The sequence below is a fragment of the Nylanderia fulva genome, unplaced genomic scaffold, assembly GCF_048542155.1.
Source record: "Nylanderia fulva isolate GAGA-0341 unplaced genomic scaffold, ASM4854215v1 Scaffold11, whole genome shotgun sequence".
NCBI lineage: Eukaryota > Metazoa > Arthropoda > Insecta > Hymenoptera > Formicidae > Nylanderia > Nylanderia fulva.
In genome coordinates this window covers 5,970,541-5,983,533 of record NW_028189302.1, presented here as the reverse complement: position 1 = coordinate 5,983,533, position 12,993 = coordinate 5,970,541, and positions in this window count along the sequence as shown.

Here is a 12,993-nt window from a genome sequence, read left to right as displayed (position 1 = left end):
CCCTGTCTCGACAAAGGATGCGAAGTCGGCCATTGTGCGGGTGATTTGGAACCTTGGGATAGAGGCCTTCCCTCTTTCTGCCGAGTTACCGAGATGTCTTCATTAGGTCCCACTTCGCCGCTTCGGGATATAGAGAACTGCGGCTCGTTACGATCCGGTGAAGAGAAGCGGAGAACATCCGAGAGAGGACCAGCAGCACGCTGGATTGTTCGACCGTAGAATGGATGGCGTTAATACGGTGCGAGAAAAGTTGCGTGAGTTCTGAAGAGATTTTTCGAGATAATGAGGCCCGTATAATTTGTTTAACGCGGTAAAATCACACTAAAGACGCCCCTTTTCTCTCCAAATTTCAAGGAGCGTTTTGAAAGGAATGCAGTCTAAATGCGATTAAAGCAACGACAACATTTTCTCACGGCATAAAAAAATACTCTCGTGAATTAATACGCGCGATTCTATATATGTATACTACTGACGGATAAAGTCATCTATTTTTCAGAATGCATGTCACTTGTCAAATGTAATCGTGGCTACACTTATGCACCGCAGTGGAAATCTTTATGGCGAATAAAATCGATCATTTGTGCGATTTTCTTTACAATGTTCAAGTTGCAGCGTGTGCGGTTTTCAAAGGAAATGCGTGCAATTTGTGGATATTCACGTCCGATGAACGTCCATCCGATGAATGGTACAAAACCAAGGACATTAGCCGGATGGATCCTGTCATTTGCCGGGATTTACCTGCCTTTCGACCTTTTTTCGTACGACATTTAGCCCTTCCCCTGCCACAAGCCGTCGCAAGTCAGGCTCGAAATGACAGCTTCCCTTCTAACGGCAAAGCCGACAGATCCGCCCCGGCACGCAATTCGTCGCTTCCGTCGTGAACATTACATTTAATCGGTGTCTTACAGAGTTCGTCAACCTGCTTGTTCAATTTTTTCGTCCGAAATGTTGAATGCAATAAACATAATAACATAACATAAAAAGCGATCATTCTTGCGCAGAGTGTATAAATTAAAAAATAAAGTTCAAAAAGCAAAGACATAAGTATATTTTATAAATTTTGAGAAATATCATTATTTTTCATGGCTATATATGTTTATTTGATCTTTATATTTCTTTTATATTTCTCTTTTCCTTTTTAGATATTTGTGTGATTTAATATTTTATTGCCTATAATATCTAAAAATTATTATATGATACTTCAGATAAAATATTAAATTATATTAACTGTTTTTATTATGTAATACTTTTTAAATATTCTTTGAACCATATATTTACTATTGTTTAAAAAAAAAAAATATTTTTCAAAAAAAATTCTAAATAAGCAATGGACACGAATGAAACGAGGCTTTCTCACATCGTAATGTTCGGAATGTCGCAAAGCAATTTCAAGGATCCGAATAATTAGCATCAATATATTTTAACGCTTTAGCTGTAAACTCGCGCAAACATGTAAAAGAAGCTTTGTCACACATCTAATTAAATTCGTGGCGAGATACCATGACCAAAAATCGCCTAACCGATCGGACGGTCTTTTGGCGGCATCACCGATTTCTGAGAAACCTACAGCTGGACCTTCGAACGGTCGACCAATCGAAACAGGAAATACCCGAGTCTTCGTCGTGAGACCAAACACGACAAATCTATCGTGTGATCGCAAACGTCATAAATTTCACCAAGATAAAAATCGGTAGAACGCAACCGCGCGATAAATTGTCGAGTGGTCGAAAACAAATTTATAGCCCATAATTTTGAGGGCTATAATAAACCGTTCGTTAATAATAAAAGAGCTTGTTTCCTATAAAGAGTTTACTTTGTAACTTAAGTTCATAAAATACTTCATAAAATAGTTCTTCTTAATTAACGAGATCGACAAGATGTAAGATAATTGAGCATCACACAAGAGCACAAATATTTAAAAAGGAAAAGAGAAACGTGGCAAGAATAGAAAAGAAACACAAAGATATATAAAATAAAAAATTAATTATCTTTTTTTAAATTTACGTCTTTCTCAAAGAGAAAAAAATTTAGAAATGTGTGTAATCTTAACTGTCACATAATTTTAACATAATCGCATCATGAATCGCGCTCGATTTCAGATTAGGATGCATCAAAAGAAAAGCTAATCTTCCTTGCAACATCCGTTTCAAGATAAATGTCTTTAGTCCGAGATGTCATATCGATGGGACCATAATATAAGTACCGACGAAATCCGATTTTTCACGGTCGCCTAACATTTAGCACACCTAAAATGGTGTGCATGTTGAATTTTTCGGGTTTACCTTCCGTTTTACTCTCTATTCTTTTTTCTTTCCTCTCTCACTCTCTTTCTTTCTCTCTCGATTTGTGGAACGTGTCGCTCGAGCAAGGACCCGTGTATAGATAGAACGAAACGTATATCTAGGGGCTGATCAGCCGGGAAATCACGAGACGACCGGGAGGCGTAACAGAGAACCCCATACGATCCATTCGTTTTCCTCGATTTTCACGCCCGAGTCGTTACGACAGGTTCGAAAGCGCTTCGAATTTTCGAACGGCGATAATTTCCCTGGAACGTTGACTCGTCCACGTTATAACCGAGTCCATTCGTTACAGTGGCTTCACAGCGCTCGTGTCTCGGGACCACGACCTCCACACGCCATATCGTGTATAAGCGGACAGCGGACGTAATTAGCGCCAGTTCGATCCCTTTGTGTTATTCACAGGGCGTCGAGAACAAGATGATTACCGGTTCTCGGCGCACAGCATTCTAGCATAGGCGTCGCCGGCCTGTTTGAAAATGAAAAATCGCGTATCCCACCCTCGCACTCGAGAGAGATATGCTCGGCCTTCTTTGTACGTTCGAAAAAACCGAAAATATCTCCCGACTACCTATACAAACGTTTCCCTTTTCTTGTGAAATAAACATCCGGATTTCGCATATACAATGTAGTGTGTCTAAATAAGTGCGAAAAATTTTAGGAGATGATTCTTTGTCGAAAATTAGGGGCGGTTTCTTATGTAAACGTGTACTCTTCCCTGAGGAGTTACACATAGAAATTAAGTTTTTATTTTTTTCACAAATTTCTGACATAAAATTAAATTCAATTTTAATCCTCCTCTGAATTTTCGACAAAGAATCATCTCCTAAAATGTGTCGCACTTATTTATAGATATTTAGATACATCTTGTAAATACGAATGTTATAATTTACAAAAAGTATGATAATGAGATATTCGTACAGGAATTAATTAATTAATTTAAGAATCTAAGATTTTCCGACGAATATGTTCACATGCCACAAAACATGTATATATATATATATATATATATATATATATGTATATATGTATAATATTCATACAGGAATTAATTAATTAATTTAAGAATCTAAGATTTTCCGACGAATATGTTCACATGCCACAAAACATGTATATATATATATATATATATATATATATATATATATATATGTGTATATATGTATAATATTCGTACAGGAATTAATTAATTAATTTAAGAATCTAAGATTTTTCGACGAATATGTTCACATGCCACAAAACATGTATATATATATATATATATGTATAATGAAATGAGTCGATGATAAAGCGCAGCGCCAGTAGCGTGAAGATCCTTTTGCTACTACAATGTGCGGACAATAATTACGATATCGAGTTTGCAAGCAGGACAAGGAAGGACGAGAGAGCGTGGAGAAGTCGGCGAAATGAAGGATGAGAGCAGCGAGCCAATAAGGAATCAAGCGTGGACCCCCAACATCATAATTCATCTTCATCGGCTGTGCCAGGTTGCCCAACTTTCCGCTGGATTAGCAGTCCGCCTCGCGCAACATAATGATCGTGTCGACGACGGTAGGTACAAGGAAGGCAGCAGGTAGCGGCAAAGGCGAGAAGCAAAGAAGAATCAATTTTGGTTTTTCTCATCCTGATCATCGTCGTCGTCGCCGTCGTCGTCGTCATAGTCATCGTTGTAACCTTCGCAAGAAGAGCAACGGCAGATAGAGCAAACAAGGAACAAAGGGTCCCTCGGGGTGACTTGCGAAAGTCCCCTTAGGCGGCTTCTTACGCTCCTGAGCATCATGGGGGCACGTTGGACGTTCATAAAGCCCGCTAGGGGCCTCACCGTGGAAAAACAATGAGGCGGCCCGATCAGGCTCGGGCTCGCTCCGCGGCCTCTCTGATTCGCCATGAAGCCAACAAGAAATTGACTACGATGGCTGCTCTCGCTTTTACCGTCGACGTGCCAGCGGCGGATTCTCCTTCTTCGCGTTCTCCAACCAAGTCTCGAGAAACGAGGAGGATTCTACGCGAGTTCTACCTCGCGAGAGCTTCTCTCGCGCGATTAATCGTCGCGCGATCCAACGAAAAAATTTATTGGCCGCGAAAAGAGATCTCGCGAGAGCGTTTCGAATTTCGTATAGGGCGCCGATGCACGCTGTCAAAACGGAATGTGAATCCCGCGAGACTTCTTCCGAAAAAGTCCACCGACGAAACTTCGGCTCCTCGCTAATTCGCAAGCGATCTTATCTCGAGATCTCACTTGGGAGCAGGCTACTAACTCTCGACACCTCGGTGGTAACTTCTCGCTCTCGGTCGTTCGCTGTCCGTTTCGGACGCCCTTCGCCAACGCTGCGAACAAGACACGGGTAAGAGGCAGAGAGAGAGAGAGCTTCTCTCGTGCGAACATATCTCAACCTCCACCGTGCAGATCGGCCGAGCAGATAAGCAAAAGAGGAACCACCAGCGTGCAACGTTTTCTTTGCGACGAGCTTCGGCAAAGTCGAAAGTGTTCTGAAAAGCGTCTCGCGCGGCATTGTAAATCGTAATTCATCGGCTTTTCTGTGACGGAATGTAAAAATGACCGGTCGATGCCCCCCGTTGATTTTTCGGCACTTTTCTATTCGGCTCCTCATTTTTTTTCCTCGACTGTCGGAGTCTGCAGATATATTCGGGAAAAGGGAAAAAGGCAAGATACGGAGAAAACAAGAATCAGGAATGCGGGCCGAGCGAACGGCAGAAGAGAGAGGAACTTGGTAAATGGGGCTGTAAATCTGGCGAGCAGACCTATTATAAGTTTATTACCGACTTTCCTCGACGCGCGACACTTCTTCGGATACGAGCCAAGAGTCCAACTCAAAACCTGTTACACTCACGCGCGGTACCTGCCAAGAAAGAGGGAGAATAGGAGGTGGAAGATGATGTTATGTATCAGAAACCATTAGTTATCTTAGTTTACTGAAAAAAATTGTTATGGCTTTCGAGCTGTTTGGCCAGTATTCGTCGCGGACAATAAAGAATCTAAGTTAGTTATACATGTATTTGCCTTTTAATGTATGTAGATAAAATAATAAAGGAATCAATCTTAGAGACTAGAATCCAGCTTTATATAAAATCATATATATATATATATATATATGCATAATTATAATTAACAATTTTCTCGTGTATATTCTATCGTGAAAATGAAAGATATGAAAAAAACCAGCAATGTCTTAAGATAAAGCGCATTGGTAAGAATCGCAGAGGCAAAACTGTCGTTTCTCTTGATTATACGGAAGTGGCTGGGACCTCGAAACCGTTTGATTTTGTAAATCACGCTGCGGTAATTATTCGGCGTTGACTCAAAGCGAATTCTCTCTGCTCGCCGGGCTACTTCGATTCACGGCGCGTTGAGTTTTTCGAGCATGCCGGATATTCGGGGCCCCACTGACGGCCTCACCGAGCGTTTCCCCGTGACGGAGGTGGAGCGAGGGGCCCCGAGGGTTTAATAACACCGTGAGTCCCGGCATAACCGACCGAGACCGTCCGAGCCCCTCCCCCCAACCCCTTTTGGCATATATATAGCAATTAGGCCGTGGAACGTCTCTATCCCGAGCCGCGGCGGCCTTCCCAGCCATGATTAGAGGACATACGCAACGCGGTGGGGGCCCGGTTGGGACCCTATGCCGTCCAACCACGAGATTAAGGTCTCTTCCACACTACCTCCCCTTCAACCGCCTTTCCTTACCTTCCTTCCTGCGAAGAGCACAGCCTGCAGCGGCACAGAGCGCGTTGCTTTGAATTTCGACGCGTGACAACCTCGTAATACCCGATATTTATGCGACGCTGGTGATCAACCAAGGACAAGTCATGTTTGCGAGAAGTGGATAATTGCGTAATCTTGTCTTTTTTTTCTCCTTACACCGAATATTTGTAGAGCTTTCGGGTCTACTTAAATCGTTAAATTAAAACAGAATCTAACGAGCGACGTATATATTAAGTTTATTCGAAAAAAACATAATTCATCATAATTTTAGAACCATATACGAAGAATGTCGAAATTAGTTATGTCGCCGCCTTAGGAGCGAGTTAACATATGAAAAAGACATCATCTGGTAAAGGTGAAATAAAGATGAGATTAGGTTTGCGGTTAGAGATCCAAAGGAAGACGTAAATAGGACCTCAATGATGTCAGAGCCTGCTATCTTTACAAAGATAGAAGCCGAAGAAAGGAAACATAAATAAGACAGGTGCATTTTTCAGTCCCTAAGAAGGATAATCCGTTTAAGATGAATTCAGCAATTTTTCGTGTATCGATTTGACATTTCCGACTTTTAAATCATAATTAAAGGTACTCTCGATTTCCATCTCTCTCTCTCTTATCATCAAAGATCGTGAATCGTACAAAAAAAATGAATACTAAACAAAAAAAAAAAATAAATGACTGTATGAAGTTAAAATGTATAAAATAATGGAAGGTTTAAAGTAATTATCGTAGATGGTATCAACGATCGATTAACTTCCGTGCTGGCTAAATTTCAGAGTAGAAGCGCGCACGAGAGTTTTATCAAAGATGTCGGCAGCCTTGTCGAGAAGAGTAAGCACGGGCTCTCTCGGGCTTCGTCTTCGGGAGGTCTTCGCGTGGGGCGAGGCCACCATGTTTCTCCCAGACTCCGGCTCTCTTTGCTTCTCCGTTCCTCCAACAACAACACGCTCGCATCATCCTGCTCTTGGGACCGGCGTGCGAGCATCGGCCACCTTGGGGCGCCCCCGGGTGGCGAATGGACCAACCGGCCTGCCTGCCACCTCAGTACTGATCTTCCCTGGTCTCTCTCTTTTCACATCGTCCCTCTCTTTCTTTCTTACACCGAAAATTATTCAATTTTTCTTCGATAATCGAATTAAACGACCCGTTCCTTCCCTAACAGCACACATATCCCGAAGACGTTCAGAGAACATCCCGCGGATATTCGAATGTCCTCTGGATATCCTCCGAATGTCTTTCAGACATTTAGCGTGCTATTAGCTATAAGTTTCCTTACAATAACTCGCGGACATTTTGCATAAAAGCCAAAGATGAGATAATCGAATTAAACGGCCCGTTCCTTCCCTAACAGCACACATATCCCGAAGACGTTCAGAGAACATCCTGCGAATATTCGAATGTCCTCTGGATATCCTCCGAATGTCTTTCAGACATTTAGCGTGCTATTAGCTATAAATTTCCTTACAATAACTCGCGGACATTTTGCATAAAAGCCAAAGATGAGATAATCGAATTAAACGGCCCGTTCCTTCCCTAACAGCACACATATCCCGAAGACGTTCAGAGAACATCCCGCGGATATTCGAATGTCCTCTGGATATCCTCCGAATGTCTTTCAGACATTTAGCGTGCTATTAGCTATAAGTTTCCTTACAATAACTCGCGGACATTTTGCATAAAAGCCAAAGATGAGATAATCGAATTAAACGGCCCGTTCCTTCCCTAACAGCACACATATCCCGAAGACGTTCAGAGAACATCCCGCGGATATTCGAATGTCCTCTGGATATCCTCCGAATGTCTTTCAGACATTTAGCGTGCTATTAGCTATAAGTTTCCTTACAATAACTCGCGGACATTTTGCATAAAAGCCAAAGATGAGATAATCGAATTAAACGGCCCGTTTCTTCCCTAACAGCACACATATCCCGAAGACGTTCAGAGAACATCCTGCGGATATTCGAATATCCTCTGGATATCCTTCGAATGTCTTTAGTGTGCTATTAGCTATTCCTCCCTTAAAAGTTTCCTTACAATAACTCGCTGACATTTTGCGTAAAAGGCCAAAGATGAGAACGACGCTTCATACATCTACGTACTTGTCCGAAACTCGACAGGACCAATCGCTCGATATCATTCGTTCAGTACACATTCGTCTCGACAATCGTCCGATTTGTGAGTCACGTCCGACACAGTGGTCGAATCGGCAGGCGAATGGTCCTGTCGTTTTCCCACGCCCAAGTGTCGGCGTGGCCCTGTAATAATAAAGAGGCGCCGCCGCGCCGTTGCGACCACCGCATGTACATCGACGGCTCGTTTCGTGAGGACCCTTTCGTAAGGGGGGTCGTGCCGCAGCTCTGCCTCGATCCTGCATCGAATCTCCCGAAATCCCAGGAAACGAGGAACAAATTATCTCGTCAGACGGCGCGGACGCAACACCGGTTTGAAGCGACGAGAGGAGATCCGGGGCTCGTTGACTCGGGGCATCTCGGCCAAGGGAACGAGAAGGGTCCCCTCCTATGCACGAATATCGGCCGTCCCTCTCTCGTCCTCGATAACTAACTGACCCAACGCCTAGCGCCCCGCGTGTCGGCGCAGGCGGCTCCTTTCTTACCTGATGAACGCGTACGGGCACACACGCACGATGTTCGTGAGCCCAGCCGTCACGCCAACGACGTGCAGAAGAGGATGATGAGGTACGAGGGGGATGAAGGGTGGGTGCCGGTTAATGAGCTAGAACCACGGGGGGCTCGGGCCTGTGCGAGCGGTTCCATCGGCTTTCTGGGAAGTCACGAATCGCAGCCTCCTCTCTGGCCGCTCGTGTTACGTTTCCCGCCACTTCTTACGGTCCTCGCCTTCTGTCGTTAAGTCCAGCCGAAGGCACGCGTGATCTATAGGAACCATGGCATTCCGGTATTTTTACCTCGTTTACGACTTTGCCGAAATCCTGAATCATCTTGTCCGCGTGTAAGACAGTGATATTTGCTTCTCTATTTCGTAGATTTTCGTTTCGTTCTACTCCGATAATAATTACGGTAGAAACTAAAATTATATGCGACATTATACGAATAATAATAATTTTGACAAAAAGAAGGCAATAAGATGCTTTAAAGATGGCGTATATATTTTAACGAATGATTAAGACTGTTTCGAAAGCACCACACGTGCTCATTAAATTTTATTCGGTATTAAAATATTTGATCCGGACGGCAGAGTGTTGAAAGATCAATAACGATCTTGGAGAAAAATCTTTACGAAGTTACGACGCGTTCGTATAGCTAAGATTTAATGAAACGAAATGAGAGGCTGCGCAAGAGAGAAGGAAGAATGGGGAAACGTTGACACGAAAGAAAGACTGAGAGAAGAGATCTGTGGCAAGAGTGGGATACACCTGACCAACAGGTACCCGGTGAGGTCCCCCATAAGCAATCCCATCATTGGCTCGGCCCACTCTCCCACTCTGCTCGCTAAAGGGTTTCAGACTCTTCCCTTCTACAGCTACAGTCAGCATCTAATATCTTACTGCTAAGATGCAAGCAAGAGAGAGAGTTGAGATGTAATAATCAGACTTAGAGATGTTAGGCGATGGGGCCATTACTTTATTTTATTTTATTCAATTTTTCATACGTAGCATTTTCAATGAAACTCGAAAATTTGTCTTCTACTGGAACGTTGATTTTTTATCTTGCTCGTAAGATCTGAAGACATGGACAAAAATATTAACTAACATAGTTCAATTTTAAATGTGTCCTTATATTACATCTGAAATTTAATTATCGTGTCTAAATTTCATCTATGATAATTAATATTTGTATAATATACGGATACTTAAAACTTAGCATATTGTAGCTAACATTTTTTTCAGTGTGTGCTATACATTCATTAATAATATTAACTAATAATTTAGAAAAATTTAATGAATATATTTTTAATATACTTCTATGTCAAATTCTATTATAAGTATAAATAATCTCAAAGCAATTTGAAAAAATATATTGCGACAAAATTTGCAAAGATTTCTTTGAAGTAGGGAAAAGGATTATTGCTCCAATACGAGTAATAATAGCATCTCGATAATGCTGTCGACACGCAGTCGAGAGGCGTGGAAAAAGATGAAAACCAAGTCGAAGAAGTTGGGATTCTCGTGCAAAAGGAAAGCCTTGGCAGGAAGAAACGTAGGGCGATCCTCTTATGCGTCGGTCGTAACGAGCACCGCGTTGTTGCCGGCTCGACTGTACTCGCATGTAGCGCATGTAACACGCGTCCCTTTTTGTTTACACTGGATAACACGACTACCATGAAGCGAGGTAACCACTTTTTGCCGCCTTCTCACAGGAGCAGTCCTGTAAAACGGATCGATTGGACGTAGCCGCACTCGCATATCGGCACTCTGTCGATTTTAACGACCGCACGGTCCATTCACTCCAACCGGACGTACAAAGCGCTCCTGGCTTGACAATTCTATTTCTTGCCTGTTCTCTCTACGCCACATCTAAATAGCCGGCTACGGCGATTCAAAAAGTCGACAAAACGTATCGATCGGACACGGCCAGAGAGGAGACAGGAAGTCACGCTTGTCGCGCGATATTCCAAAGTATACGTTGGTGTTAATAAACGTTTTAACGCTTCGATTTGCGATCATCCCTCTCAAATTTTATACTGTTTATACACTCTTTTTGGCAATAAGCACATGTGACAAAGGTATTCATCTGCTTTCATATAAGTCGACAATTTTGTAAAAAGAAATGTTTAGAATTGATCCCTCTCAAATTTCATACTAACAAATATACACTCTTTTTCACACTAAGCACATGTGCAGGATGTCCAGCAGACTCAAATTCCCTGCCTTTTTCAGATTTTCTACAAGACCAGAAATTAATTTTTTCTCTGACTTTTTAGTATTATTTTTTCCAAATATATAATCTGCATATATCTATATGATAAATCAATAAAATGTTAAGTCATGAAATCCTTGAGATATTTTTGTCAACGATGAAAATGTTCGGAAGTTAAAAAACAAAAATTTAAATCAATTATATACAATCTGCTATGTGTACGAAACAAACATATCACTATAAATTATTTAAATAATCACCTTTTTTATTTATATCAAATTTTTTAGTTTTGTCTTTATCAAACATATTGAAATAAAATAACACGATGATGAAAATATAAATTAACAAACACGCTGTAGATGAATCTATTTTTAACAACACAGAAAATTAGCGTGCTGGAAGTCAAAGAGAAAAGTTTATATTAATTTAATAAAAAATTTCAAATTATTGAGACAAATGTAGAATAATGTGAAAAAATTCAGATAAATAGTAAAATTTCCTGATAATGCCCGATTTGCCAGATTTCCCTGACCGCTAGGTATCCTGATGTGACAAAGATATTCATCTGCTTTCGCAAGTCGAAATTTTTGTAAAAAAAAATTGTTTAGAACTCTATTAGCTTGAATGATACATCATACTAATAATTTACGAAGCCAAAAAAATGCTGATAAAAAAACGCGATTAATAATGCATATACATCAACGCTTATAAACGATTATAACGAAGCATCGATATTGGTCGCCGGGAGCAGGATGATTAGGGCGGCGCTGATTCGCATAAGAACAAGCAAGCTCGAGCCGATACCTAAAAGCCTGCCGTAGATTGGCCGGTCGTTTGACGATAATTAGGTCCCGCGGAACGTAATCTCGCCTCCTCGACGCTGCCGAGGAAGCGACCAGCAAAATCAACAAAATAATGAGTAGTCACGGGTGTTTGTCGGCAAACGCGAACGTAACGCGGTACGCGGCTGATGAGGAGGGTCCTCGGTGGAGAATTACATGGACGTATGTTGGGGGAACAAACGGCTAGCAGGTTGGAGAACAACCACAACGAGTCGACGGCTAGTTAATGACTCTCTATGCACTTCATTCCTTTCTCAACGGTGATTATCGGGGCGCGCGTTATGTCATCCTCAAGGTCGATATATATCTAGCGTTACGACGATATTGTTTTCAAATTCGCAAATATCACGTAATTATTCCTCACCACAATGTGCTGATTATTTTGTCTTTTATATAAAACAATAAACAAGTAATAGTTTTAAAAACTATGTTTATAATATATTTGATACATCATGTCGAGCATTGGATGTCGTTAATTCATGCTGCTATTGCTTAAAAAAAATTAGAATATCGTAATAAAAGTAGAGAGAGAATGAGAGGGAGAGAGAATATTTGTATTGAAATATAAGTTCATTAATCTCGGACAAAATAAGTTGTTAAAAGAACTGATGAGATGCGAGGCGCATAAGATCTTCAGTTGTCTCACATGTGCTGCGCGAGAACATGAAACCAGAGGACCGAAAACGTAAAGAAAGCCATGATATGCTGACAGTAGGCGGATAAAAGCCATGAAATTTCTGGTCATTGGGTGGCCAGATTTTTCTCTGGTTAGGCTTTGAAAAATCTGCGACCGTTATTAAGAAACGCTCGCTAAGAGAAAAAGGAAACATTCGATACCAGGCATATGGTGAAAATTCATACGGAGCTACCGGAAGCTAAACATTCTAAAAAGTAGCGACAAACACGTGTGTTCACTGATAGATTTTTCCTCAGTAAGCGAATTTTGTATGGAAAATCAAATTTTAAAATATAAGTGATATGGTAAAGAACAATATAAATAAAAAATCTATTGTATAATAATTTTTGTCGAAGAAACTAATTTTTCAATAGAATTGTGTCTTTATAAAAAATACAAGATTAATGACATAAAAATATAAATGTGAAAGAAGACACAATCAATTGTTCAAATCAAGTATATTATTAATAAATTAGAACAATAAGAGAATGAAATTATTAATTCGTTGCAATTCGATTAACTTTGAATAAACGCATATTAAAATTAATAATTCATATAACACGATTTAACATCGCGAATAACCTCGAAATCAAAGATAAGCTTAATTTCATCAACT